Raw genomic sequence first — 13,940 nt, forward strand, 5'->3', positions numbered from 1 at the left:
CCATTCATTCCTTCTTCCCCACATGTCCCTTCTATGTCTGCACTTCTAACTCGCCTCTTCCTTCCTTCTGTGGCTTTACCCAACATTTTTCTTCAGCTGGTGTCTGTGCTGGTCAAGCATCTGAAGGCTAAGCCCAGCTCCAAACCAGATGGCTACATATTTGTGATAAAAACAATCTCTTTGTGCTCACGCAGAGGTGCATGGCGATGCACGCTCAGGGATGCGGCATCCTACACAGAGAAACTGAAACCTGGGTGGGGGGGCGTGTTTCCTGACAGATAGATGTGATAAAAAGTCGAGAACCCAGGTCTGTTGGAGAAAAAGCATTCTAGATGGCCCTAAAAACGCCTGCAGTTGGCTATGGTTCCACTTTCCCTCAGTCCTCCCACACTGCCTCAGACTTACATTGGCCTCTCAAAACACGCACAATGTTTACTCGCCTTTTTCATAGTCTGGGTCGTGACCCATTGTTGCGTTTAGAAATCAATGTAATGGTGTGACCAGTATTTTTTTAATAAAACAGAAAATTAAAAAAAATGCATCACATGTATGTGTATTCCTTCATGAAACTTGTTTCAGTTTTACATCTCTGTATATCATGATGCACAATGTATTTGTTACCGTAAATCACAGCCAATACTGTCAGAGACATGCTGCTCTACTCTCGGTGTGATCGGAGGCTTAATGAACTACTGTGTTACTACACCTTTCGCTCCTAACATCTAAGTCTCTGTGAATCATCAAAAGTTCCAAATGCCAGAGAAATGACAAACTTGGAATATCCCCAGAATTGTTATCTATTTTGAACACTGAAATAACATCATCAAATATCAGGGATGGAAAAGCTGGGTGGAGTCCCATTTTCCCTCTTGTTCAGTACTGATGAGCATCTTTCAATGCCAGATACTATGCTGGATGCGTTCATATACACTGTATCATTTAATCACCACAATAAGTATTTAAAACTAGGTGCTATCCTCTCCATTTCGTGGAGGAAGCTCCTCCTCAGAGAGATTAGGTAGTTGGCTCAAGTGCACAGCTCTAAGGGGCAGAGCGGGCATTTGATCCCCATCCCTGTTAGGCGCTGATGTAGCACAGCGGGGCTAGTCCCTCAGGAAGTTTAACTGGTTCACGCTTTCTCTGGGATGAATTGGCTTGGCTCTCTTCAGTTTTTGTATGTTTTGACCACAGCAGGTCTTGCTTTCATCCCTTTTACACAGTTTCCAAATTAGATTTGACTTCAGGAAAGAGTTCAACAATAACGACAAAAAACCCTCCCCCAAACTGCACACCACTGTGTTAAACATTTAATTCAAACCTCTGGGTGTATGCTTAAATTTGCTAAGTACTAACTCTAATTTGCACATATGTAGATGCGTATGAAGAGCAGATTGCAAAAAATTTAGAATCATGCAAGATCTTCATGGATCCTTCAATCTGGGAGTTAGACTCAGTAAATTCTCATAATCCAAATTCAAATCCATGTTAATCCCACTGAAGACTTGCTGGAGCTATGATGGTTACCTTGTCCCCTGCCAGCAAAACTGACACTAAGTCTCCTTTAAGTATCTTTTTATCTCCCTACCCTACTGCGTCTGCCAGCAGCACACCCTGCCCCCACCCCCTGCAAACCATCAAATTCCTTTCCCTGTGGCTGCCTGCCCTCCACTGCTTTCCCCTCTCCCAAACCCACTCTTCCTTCAGCTTCTTCAACCACAGCTCCTTACACAACCTCCCCCTTCCCTCCTGCCATTCAACAGCTACTCAGCAGGTACGTCCCACTGAGCAACACAGAGCATCAGAAACAGAGGCCACCCAATGCTCTCTGATCACGGAGGGGAGATGGTAGCGGAGGGGGCCCAGCCTTTAACTCCCAAGCCCCTCTCTGGGTGGGAACGGGTGAAGCCCTGAGTCTGGTCCAGGTCTGTTTCTTCTATCATAGTCCTGGTTACACATCCTTCCATAGCTCATGGAGTCCCCTTCTGGTCTTTGGAGCTGATGCACTAAGCAAAAAATGATAGCAATCTGTCTGCAATTGCTCGAGGACTCTCATAAAGCTCAGAGCCACCCACCTCATCTGTAACACAAGACTCAGCGCTGCATTTCCAGGGCTATCACTATCATTAGTTCTGTTCCCAGTTCCTGCAACTGAGGAAGCCCCTACCCAGCAAAGCAGTCTCCTGGGCTCCCATGAACTGAAATACAGCCTGTAAAGACTGTGAAGGAAGCTACACTTGTGTTGCCGGCTTCAGAGAATCACTGGCCTGCAGGAGTAAGAGAAACATCTGGAGTGAGTAGTGCTTGAAGACTCCTGTGTGATTCTAAATCCTTTTCTTTGCTATTATTCCCCTTTCTGCTTTCAAGCATTTCTATCAGCTGCAGCGGCTGGAGCTGAAAGCTGTTTCCCTGTAACAAGGCACAGCTTTCTCAAGGCCTTTGACGTGTGAGAGCAGGACTAGGTGGAGCAGATGGTGCTGGGTGTGACGGCGGAGGTTCCGCGGGCTCAGCAGTGTTCCTGATTTCCCCTCATCCCGCAAGTGCAGGGTTTCCTCTGCATCACTATTTCTTTCTCTGCAAGGGTCCCTGGATCCTTATTCCTGGTATAAGAGCTAGTTCCAGGTAAGCCCACACTGCCATGCTTCTTTGGTTCCATGTTACTTTTTAAGTGGCAGGATAAGAGCCATTAGTACTAATCCTGGGAGTGGGCATTCTGCAAGTTCAGGAACATAGAAAATTTTAAATGCAAATGAAAGGTCAGATTCTCTCAGCCCCAGCTCCTTACCTAGAAATACAATGTGGACTTTGCAGCTTCCAGGTGGACAGGCAGACGGCAGTCCTGTGGCTGTCCTGCTGTGCTGCGGGGTCTTGTCATACAATTTTCAATAGTCAAGTGGCCTTGGTTGTCAACTCATTCCCCAACCTTGTGTGCCAGTCTAACTCCCACACCCTTCGCCTCCACCACCAGGCTGACCCAGCCTGCCAAATTGGGGTCCTGCTTGGAGCTCCCTCAATCCTAAAAGTCTGCCATGAAGACCTCTGCCATCACTCTAACACCAGAAGCCCACTCTGACCCCTTCCTGACTCTGAGGTCCCCTGTTAGAGGCTGGATCTAAGGCCACAGTCACTGCCACGGGGGGAGGCCCCTCCCTCAATCTCTGGATGGAAGCTTCTGGAACAAGGATGAGAGCACCAGATGCTCAGCCTTCATATGTTGGTTTTGGATTCTGTGAACCCCTTTGCATCCTATTCATCCATGCCCACCTTTCCCTTATGAGCGGGGGTGACTGTTCTAACCCAGCTTTGTCCTCGATGGGGCCGTGACTCCAGCCAACAAGAAGGGAGAATGCTGGCAAGGCCCAGCCAACAGTGCTGTCTGGATGCACGTGACCCCGTTCCAGAATGTGTACATTGTTTACATTTAGTCAGTCTTAAGCCCTTTGCTGGCATTTGCTTTCTTGATTGGTTTTATGGCATTCCTCTAGTAAAGTTTTTCAATCTGGACACTTATCAATGTGTACAATATTAAAAGCAAACTCCATTCAGATCCCTCAGCTACATAGGAAAAAAAAAATCACACCTTGTTTTCAGTTCATAACTATTGGTCTTTGTAACCATTGGAGTACAACCCCTGAAAGTACATCTGTACCTAGGAGTTAAAATTGTGTTATGTAAGTGCTTAGTGATTTGCAAAGCTTCCCTGGCTTTGTAGAAATCTCCCCCTTCCCTTATTTTTAAGCATTTCAATGATCAATTCCATTACATTTCGTGTTCTGAACTTTATTTAAAATGGGGGAAAATATGTAATTTTAGCACTGCAAGTCACAGACTATAACATACAATTGAGCTTTAGCTTTTAATAAAAAATATAGGATTACTCAAAGCAATCTATAGATTTAACTCAATTCCTGTTAAATACCAGTGGTATTATATTTCACTGATCTAGAACAAATATTCCAAAAACTTATATGAAGCCAAAAAAGACCCTGAATATCCTCAGCAATCTTGAGAAAGAAGGATATAGTTGGAGGGATCACAATACCTGATATAAAACTATACTACAAGGCCACCGTAATCAAAACAACCTGGTATTGGCATAAGAACAGACAAAGATCAATGGAACAGAATAGAGAGCTCAGAGATAAACCCATGTCTCTATGGTTAATTAATATTTGACAAAGGGGGCACAAACATAAAATGGAGTAAAAATAGTCTCTTCAGTAAATGGTGTTGGGAGAACTGGACTAGCACATGCAAAAAACAAAACAAAACAAAATCTAGAACACCAACTTACACCACATGCCAGAATAAACTCAAAATGGATGAAAGACTTAAATATAAGTCATGATACCATAAAAGTCCTAGTGGAAAACATACACAGTAAAATTTCAGATAGTCCACGTAGAAATATTTTTGCTGATATATCTCCTAAGGCAAGGGAAAAAAGGGAAAAATTAAACAAATGAGACTACATCAAATTAAAAAGCTTCTGCATGGCTGAAGAAACCATCATCAAAATTAAAAGGGAATTGACTCTATGGGAGAACATAGTTGCCAGTGATACATCAGACAAGGGTTTAATCTCCAAAGTAAAGAGCGCATGTGACTCAACACCAGGAAGACAAACAGTCCAATTAAAAAATGGGAAAAGGACCTGAACAGACACTCCTCCAAGGAAGGCATACAGAGGACCCAGGGACATATGAAAGGATGCTCAGCACTATTAGCCATCAGAGCGATGCAAATTAAAACCACAATTAGATACCACTTCACATTGGTCAGAATGGACATCATTAACCAAGCAACAAACAAGTGTTGGCAACATTGTGGAGTAAATACTTCCTCTCATGGTGGGAATGCAGACCTGTGCAGCCACTGTGGAAAACATTATGGTGCAGCCACTGTGGAAAACATTATGGAATTTCCTCAGAAAACTAAAAATGCAACGGCCTTTTGACCGCTGGCTGCTGGGAATATACCCTAAGAATCTCAAAACGCCAATTCAAAAGAACGTAAGCACCTCTCTGTTCACAGCAGCATTATTTACAATTGCCAAATGTTGGAAACAGCCTAAGTGCCCAGCAGCATATGAGTGATTCAAAAACTGTGGTACTTTTACACAACGGAATAGTACATGGCAGGAAGAAAGAAGGAACTACTACCTTTCGTGACAGCATGGCTGGAACTGGAGAGTATTATGGTAAGTAAAATAAGCCAGGCAGTTAAAGAAAAATACCATATGCTCTCACCTACAGGAGAAATCTAATGAACAAGATAAACTAGCAAGCAAAATAGAACCAGAGACATGGACCCATGGAACAGACTGACAGCAGCCAGAGGGGAGGGGGAAGGGAGATAATGGTGGAAAGAAGGGGAAGAGATGAGTCAAAGAACACATATGAATGACCCGTGGACGTGGACAACGGCACGGGGATTGACTATGAGAGCGGGGGTTGGGCTGGGCGGAGGAGGGCAAAGGGGGAAAAACTGGGACACCTGTAATAGAATAACAATAAAATACACACACACAAATATAGGTTTAAAAGAGAATGTTCAAGTTGCTCATATACTGTTATTAAATGAGTACAGATTTTCATTTTCATTCTAAACAAATGAAAATAATACATGGGGGAACACATAGCCAGGAAAAGACAGCAGGTGGCTGATCGTTGCCCCTGAGGAGTTGCCTTTATTACCCCAAGGGAGCAGTACAGGATGGAGAGCTGCCCAAGTCCACGCAGGATTTGAATTTGCCTTTCGTAAATAAGACACAGAGCAAAAGGAAAGCAGTTCCTCTCAGTATTTACATTACTTGTGTGTCATTAATAGCAGAGAGTCTTTCTTTGGTCATAGCTGTTTCAATGCACAGGCTAATTAACAAAACATCAGTAATTTGTTTTATTAAGGACACTTTATTGAATGTCTACCATGTGCCACACACTTTGTTAGGTATAGAACATACCACGGTGAGCAAGGCAGAAGGGTTGAGCCCATGGCATCTTGGAAATGGTTCTCTGTGTTCCTGAGAAGGTATCTTCTGTTTCAAGCACAGAAATCCTGCCTCATATTGCTTACGCAACAAAGGAAATTTACATGCTTACATATTCATAAAGGGCAGAGCAAACACCACACTCATGAGAGGCTCACTCAACCATGTGCGTGAGGGTCAGGGTTCTTTTCATTTCTCTATTTTGCCACCCACGGGGCTGGCCTCACCCTAAGCCTGGCTTCTCTAGACATCCAAAAGGACCACAGCTGCTCCTGGAGCTTTCCTAGTCTATTCCAGTGTCTTCATTAGCAACTTTATTCCCGGAGAAGACTGTTGCCAAACTACATAATAGCTGCAAATAAAATCATTGTGCATTATGGGGGCTTCCCAAAAGACCATCAATTCCTCCTTAGAAAGCATCAACAGTTTACACCCCAAAACTCTTTGAATCCTCATCTCAAAAGCCTCGCCTTGCCCTGTCCAGATAAATTACAACATCACGATATTTACCCAATCCTGATCAAGCCCCCCAAGCCCTGTCTCATCCCCCTTGCCACACTGAAAGAACGACCTTCAACCAAACTTCAAAATCTTCATAAATCAGACTTAGCCTTTCCCCTTCCATTACCAGGCAAGCAATAAACTGTTTTGTATTATCAACAGGTTGTTCTGGTGGTATTTGGGAGGTAGCATTCAACAGGCACATGCTCTGAAAGGCCATTTCCAGGGACAGGGGTCTTCCTGATGCCCTCTGTCTGCTGCCAGGGGCTCCACCCTGGCTCCGGGCCCCTTCGCCCAGAACGTGCTCTCCTTCCCACAGATAATCCTGAGGCGGAGTGGTTGTTGAGAGGCTGGCATAAACCACTGTAGTTCATTTCATCTAGGGGGAAGAATCGGCCCCTTGGCCCATTATATTAGCAGTCACTTCTGAACGCCATTCCTAGAGGGGGAGACTGCTTAAGACTCAAGCCCCAGGATAACCACTGCCTTACTTAATTACTATTCAAGTGTGCCACAGGGACGGCACAGGACAGCGACTGCTGGGGCATTTGTGAATGAGAGAATAGTCAAGATGCACTTGTCTTTCTGTTTGAGCAGCAATGCTATTTCCCAACACATAATTATCACTTCTATCTCCTGTGTTTACCCTAATGCTTCCATGTTGTGTATGATCGCTATCTCTCGAGACCTTAGGAAGAGTCACTGTTTTGTATCCAGGCTGAAGATGGGAAAATGTTTAGTGTCCTCTTTTTTTGTAGGTAATTCAATATAAGAACGAAGACTTGCTTGGGAAATTCGAATGCTCTTGGCTTTGTCTGCTGACCATTCCCTCCACCAGCTGGAAACACAACACCCCATTCACACTAACCATCCTGCTTGTTCAAACTGCGTTCTGGCCACCCAGAGTAACTGGCACAGATTCTAACAGGTTGTTAACGTTTTTCAGATTCCCAAACACACGGCACATTTGTAAGTTCTTTGCAATCAGTTTTGCTTCAGTGGCCCTGCAGGTATTTATGGATACAGGCATGCTAAATCCCATCAATAAAAATAGCTCTTTGGAGGGGGTGGGAGGGGAAATCTCAATTTATCAGTCCTTTATTTTGTCCGAAAAACGCTTTCCCACTATTTTTCTCTTTTTTATCTTCACACATAGGTGGAGCGAATCATTACCTTGTGTGAAATTGCTGCTAAAATGTTTCCCTGATGAGAAAAAGCCAACTGGTGGACCAATGTCCTTGTCACTTCCCAGTCAGTTCTCACGGAGGGTGCAAGGGTCTGCCACCACCACAGGGATCTCCACGGTGCTTCCGTTTCCTCTGTCTCTTACAAATGAAGATACTGAAGTACTTGGAACCTGGTCACCCATGTAAGCTCCAGAGAAAGCTTCATGATTTAGTAAGGTGCTTCAGCTACTGTTCTGAGTATTTCTCAACTGCACTCAAAATGCAAAGCCAGTATTATCAGATGGCAGTACATGGTAACCAGGGAAGCAAATGACCTCTCCTCATGTCCTCCTCCTAAATGGAAAGAAGGTAATTCAAGCGTAGGGCTTGATAAGGACCATCTCCATTTGGAGAGCCTACTGCAAATTCAGTCGCAATATCTTCTACATCGCCTTGAACTGACTTCTACTTTGGATTCTGCTGAATGGGAAACTGGAACTTTAGAACCAAAGGAACCCAAGCACTTTCATATATGACTGTTTCATTAATTCATGAAATACTAATTCAATATCTCTGTAACAGGGGTAGTGTTTCCATTCTCTGTAAATCATGTTGTTCCTTGCAATTAATCAGTGCCATATATTCCAGTACATCAAAGGCACATAACATAAGGTCGATGATCAGCTACTCCCTCATGAAGCAAGAGCCAGGCCTTGTCTGAAAAGAGTCACATCAAAAATTCCAGAGGTTCCCTTTAGATGTTGAGAGGAAACCTTGGCTATCCGAGCATAAGACATAGGTAGAAAGGAAATATGCTATGCATATAAGGAAGTGTCCACCAGCCGAAAGGAGGAAGTAGAGAGCCTTTGGTAGAGGAAACAGGAGAGAGAAGGAAGGGAGGCTCTGATATAAGGTCCTGGTTTTATCCCTCAGGCTTGAAACCCTGAGTTTCAGGTGGATTGAGGAGGAGCCTGAAGGCACATGTGGCCCCTGTGCCCACATGAAGCCAGAGGAAAAATGTAGAAATGGCTATGTACTAGCATGTAATATAATGGCACCAAGTCTCCTGCAACTCCCATGTGTCCCTGAATGACCAGGATGTGGAAAGGAGGTGACAGCATTAGTGACAGAGCTTCAGGGGGGCTCCAGTAAATGGGGAAGTGACCTTGCACCAAGGGCTACAAAGAACTCCCCCTGCGCCAGACATCCAAGGGGATGGACCACCAGACCTGAGACCTGCAGGGCCATCAACAGTGCACGTGGGGCCTGGTCAGCCTCGAAGTGGGCGAACTCTCAAGGAGCCATCTTCTTGCCTGGCTGATGCTGAAGACAGGCGCGTGTGACCCCCGCAGTGACCCTCAGCAGCACAGGCAGTGACAACACGCCCAGACACAGGCGGGCGCCCTGATCCCTTCCTGCCGTGAGCTTTGTGCTTCCCTGTGCCAAGAAGCCAGCTTGGGAAGGAGGACACAGGAGAGCTCTAGGACGAAGGAAAAGAGTTCTAGCTGGGAAACTGAATGTTACATTTGATTGAATATTTATCCCAAAGAGACTAGTGTAACCTGGAAATTACTGAAAAACAGTAATTAGCAAGATCAAGTTAATTTTTTTCCCTTCCTGCTTTTTTACCAAGATGGTATTTGTTTTAGAGAAAGAAATTTACATTTCTTCGCTCAATTGTGATGTACTTTTAAACATTTCTTGTCTTCTCAGTTTCCATCCAGAACAAATGCTTTGTTCTCTGAGACACTAGACACACGGCTGCACCATGTGTGGGGGAGCCTTTTGCAACATGGGAGAGACGGTGTGATGACATGTGGCCTCCATGTACCCACCACTCATCTTCTCCATGACTACCCCCGACACGCACATTAGGGTCAGCTCTGTGCTTGTGTCTCATCTACGAGGGCAAAGCATGTGATCCCCATCCAGGGTTCACTGCCTACTGACTGGGACTGGAGTTGATGATGTTTCCAGACCTGCAAGCCAGGGCGCACCTCAGCTACCTACTGCCTGCTAAGTGGCAACACCTCCTAAGGCTTTCCCCATCCTATGCCTCAGGCCAAGCTTTTTCAAAATAATTTTTCTGCCTCAGTTCCCTTCTCTACTGGTCTAATTCTCACCCAGCCTCCTTTGATGGGAACCTGATTTGCTTGGCTTTTTCTAGTCATCCACCCTCTTTCTGGAGAACCACTTCTGTTTCCTAAATCTGTTGTGAATAACAATTTCCCCAAAGTGCTAAAGCTTCTGACTCCCTCGCTTCAAAATCTGGGTAACAGTTCACTTCTGTGAATGACTCCGGCCTGCCAGGACCTGTCTTGGGAAGTCTGCTCCCCGTATTCCTGCTGGAGTGAGCAGTAGATCACATTTCCATGACCTGAGGCAAACTGGACCAGGGGCGGACACCTAACCCAACCTGGGCAACCAGATGCTTTCTCCTGAGAATATGTGGGCCTCAAAGACTCCTGGTAGGCTCTGCTGGCACCTTGAAAGGGCCTAGTAGTGTAATTCCCTGTTGAACTTGCCACTTGCTTTAATTCTATAGCTCTAAGTTCACACCCTTAAGGTGGCAGAGGGTGACAGATGAGGACTCTGCCTGCCAGGATTCACTGTGCCACAACTGCCCCCTAGTTACTCTGGGAATTGTAGAACCCTGAGTTCCAGGGGTCACCGGGCTCTCCGAGGTATTCTCAGCAGACCACCAGACTAGCTGGGAACCCCATTAGCCTTCCGGACATAGGTATAAAAAGCTGAGCTTGGAGAGAGGCAGACCTATCCAACCTGGGGACTCTGAGGAGGACTTTGAAGCTTAGACTCTTGCATCTCTGCCAGTCAGGACAATGCTGCTGATCTTCATTGTGAATTCTGATTAGAGCCCCTATCTTCTCTCTCTTTTAGAAATGTAAAATCTGATTTAACCAAATTGTATCTGTGTCTGGTCTTCCTATCAAACCGGGTTTACAACTTGTTAACGACAAGGGTGTATATAGCACTACACGTGGAGGCGATGAAAACCTGGAACTATTTCTATGATTCTCTCTGGGGATCATGACGTAGGTCAGCTCCACATCCAGGAGGGTGGGCCAGGTGCCGGGATGTGGCCAGGCCAACACCATCTTCTCTTGGATACACAGTAGAGGGGGTTGTGGTGGGAGTCCTGAGAGCCTGAGAGTTCTGTCATCTCCTGAGGCCCCACAGAAAGGACACTTCCGTCCCCAGGTCCCAGGCGGCCTGCTCTGGGGGAGTCTGCACAGCTTCCTAAGCCTCCGACATCACGCACAGTAAAGGAATCGGGACTGGCTGACCTCTGAGTGTGCAGTGAAGCTGTCCAGAATCCCTGAGAGAGAAATGTGGTTTTGAATTCATTGGCTTTGAAGACTCCATCTGCCACCTGCCCTGGCAAAGTCAGGGTGTGCTGGATGCCACCCTGAGCAGGCTGCCAGATCTCTGCAGGAATCAGGGTTCAGTCCTAACCTGGTCCCTCAGCCCCTGGCAGTGAAGAGCTTCTGCCAGGAGAGCTTCCCTTTACACTACATCCTAACCCTAACTATCCCATATCATATTCCCTCCTTTCCCTTTTTCTCTTTCATTCAAAAACACATGCTTATGTACACATAAACATATATGCACATGAGACCTGGGACTTAATTACTGTTTTTGTTTGAAAGCAGAAATTTAAAGAAAGAGGGTATAACAGCAACTTATCTTTAAGGCCGAGGAAGGAAGAAGGAACAGAACTTACCTATGTGCATCTGCGTTCAGCAAAGTTGCCAACGACCCCTTTCCCCGTCAGCTGAATTAACAGCTCATGGGGGTGCAGGGGAGATTTCCTCCCTTCCTGTGATCCTCTATGACAGACATTATGGATGACATTTCTTTGTATGACAGTCATATAAGGACACACAGAAGTCACTCCGAGCATGGTACACACACATTAGCGACTATAACCAAGGGCTTTACTGAGCTGAGCATGTATTATGTGTCGGCCATTGTGTTTCACATATATTAGATGGGTTAATCCTCATTACCACCCTGTGTGATAGGCGCTGTGATGGTCCCTTGACAGAGGAGAAAACTCAGACTCAGGAAGGGAAAACTTGGGAGTGGCAGCAGGGAGGGACTTGAATCTAGGGCCATCCAACTTCACAGTGAGGCATGCTCCCAGCCGCCCTGCCTGAAGCTTCCTCCGTCCTCACGGCTGTCAGCGAAGCGCAGTGACCGCTCTGATATTGCTTTTCATCTCCTCTGGCACCAACGTCCCAATTCTGCTAGTTGCATGCTTATTTTTAAAAGTATCACTTCCTCTCTCAGGATGGATCAGGAGTCCTGGGCAGGTACTTCAAAGAGACGGGAGGCCGCAGGGCAGGGACAGCCTCCCTGGGTTTGCCCGTCACGGAAGGGCACAGGCATTTCATTTCCTCAGTTCTGCTGCAACAGTTGAGAAACAACCACTGCATTGGCTGAAGTTATTCTAACTGCTGGAACAATCAACTCCCAAGATTCAGTGGGTTAACCCTAAAACCATTCATTTCTCACTTACATAACTGTCAAACACAGATTTGCAAAAAGCTAAGTGCCTAGGGTTAAGGAGTACCTCCCAGTGACCAAAGTCATACAGTGCCTTTTCCTTGGCAAACAAGGAAGCCTCCAAGGTCCACTGTCTGCATGTCTCATTGTGTCCCATGCAGGCGCTGCTGCTTAGGGCCCCTGGTGCACATGCCACATCAGGTTACGCCCTGGCAAGGTCATTGAGAGGGAAACGCTCGTTCACTGAATCAGGGCTCACATCTCAGCCCCATGCTACACCCCTAGTCCTTACCCTTTCCCATCTCCTGTGTCTCGAGAAGCAGAGAGCTTTGACACTCTTTGACACTCCAAATTACAAATAAGAATTAAAGTCAGCAGTGACTTATAAGGGTGCCAAAGTCTATCTCAATTGCCCCAAAGGCCACGGCTACAGGAGCCATGCAAACAGGAGCAGGCCGTTTACTGAGCCCACAGCTGGACTCCTTGGGGACTTGCACCAGGAGCTGGAGGTGAGGTGCCTATCGGTCAGCATCGGTCCTCCAGCTACATCTCGGGTGCTTCATAGAACCTGTGAGTCTCCCTCAGGGCTTAAGTTTGAGTCCGGGAAAGTGTCTTGGTTTCCATGGCCCTGGGGCAGAGGTGTCCTCATGGGCCTGCACACTGGGGGCTGAGTCCCCTGAGCTTAACCCGTAACCCTGAAGCTTAACCCGTAACCCTGTCCTGCTCTTCTCCTTCTGGGTGCCATCTCCAACAAAGGAAGACTGCCCCTTTGTACCTGGGCCACAGACAGGGCCTCTCTGTCTCTCTGCACTGCCTGCATGTTCACTCAACCAGGCTGACCTGACTGTCCGCCCACACTGAGTGAGGCTCTGGCAGTGGCCTCACAGGATGGCTTGGCGGGAGGCAGGCTGTCTGCGCTGGGAGAGTAAGAAAAATTCTCTGCCTGAAACCCATGCTTCCTGGGGTTTCCGTTCCCAGGGCCTCTGTTCTCTTCACTTACCAGGAGCAGGAGGAACAACTGCTTCGTGGACAATCTCATCTAAGCATGACAAACACTTTCCTGCTTTGTCCCTCTGCAGTACCGGATGTGGATGACAAGGACTATGAACGTGCACCTCAATGAGTAGTTTACATGCCATACTCTGCCTCTCTCATGGTGTATAAGCTCTTCAGTGGAGGGAAGGGATGGCGTTTGATTCTGAGAAATGTTACCACGTGAATGCAATGTATTTTTGACAGAATGGGTTAGTAAATCCATGGAAGGGTGAATTGATGAGCAAAGATGAATGGGAGGAAATAAATGAGAAGTAAATCATAGGGAGTGAGAGAATGAATGAGGGTATGAGAGGCAGAATGATTGCCCATTGCCTCTAGGTATCCATTGTCCACTTCTTCCTTGCAAACAAAACCCTAGTTTTTAATCGGAGCACATTTCCACCTAACCAAAACAAAAAAAAAAAACCAAACAAAAAACCCCAAAAAACACAAAAACATTTCCCATACATCCATGTGACTGCATTCTGTGACTGAGTTAATTGTAAGTGCCAGGGTTGCATGAGACATCAAGAAAAACCCTTGGAAAAGGAATGTGTGTGATTTTGGTCACCTTTCTATGGCATAGAAGACACATGATGGCTAGAGCTTAGCAGCCATAATGTACAATGAGGAGACCTCAAAAAAAAAAAAAAAAAAGTCAGCCACACTAGGTGAGTGACATAGAAGTCTAGGTCTCTGTTTCTCACGGAACCACTACAACAATC

The 13,940-nt window shown here is 46.1% G+C and overlaps 1 protein-coding gene across 1 annotated transcript in view; it reads right to left on the reverse strand.

Annotated features, from left to right (window-relative positions):
* SYT9 (synaptotagmin 9) overlaps positions 1-13,940 on the reverse strand; it is a 171,520-nt gene that overhangs the window by 28,205 nt on the left and 129,375 nt on the right. The window lies entirely within an intron of this gene.

The sequence above is a fragment of the Pteronotus mesoamericanus genome, unplaced genomic scaffold (genome assembly GCF_021234165.1).
Source record: "Pteronotus mesoamericanus isolate MK-2021 breed Mesoamerican mustached bat unplaced genomic scaffold, CSHL_Meso_final contig_1189, whole genome shotgun sequence".
NCBI classification, from domain to species: Eukaryota; Metazoa; Chordata; class Mammalia; order Chiroptera; family Mormoopidae; genus Pteronotus; species Pteronotus mesoamericanus.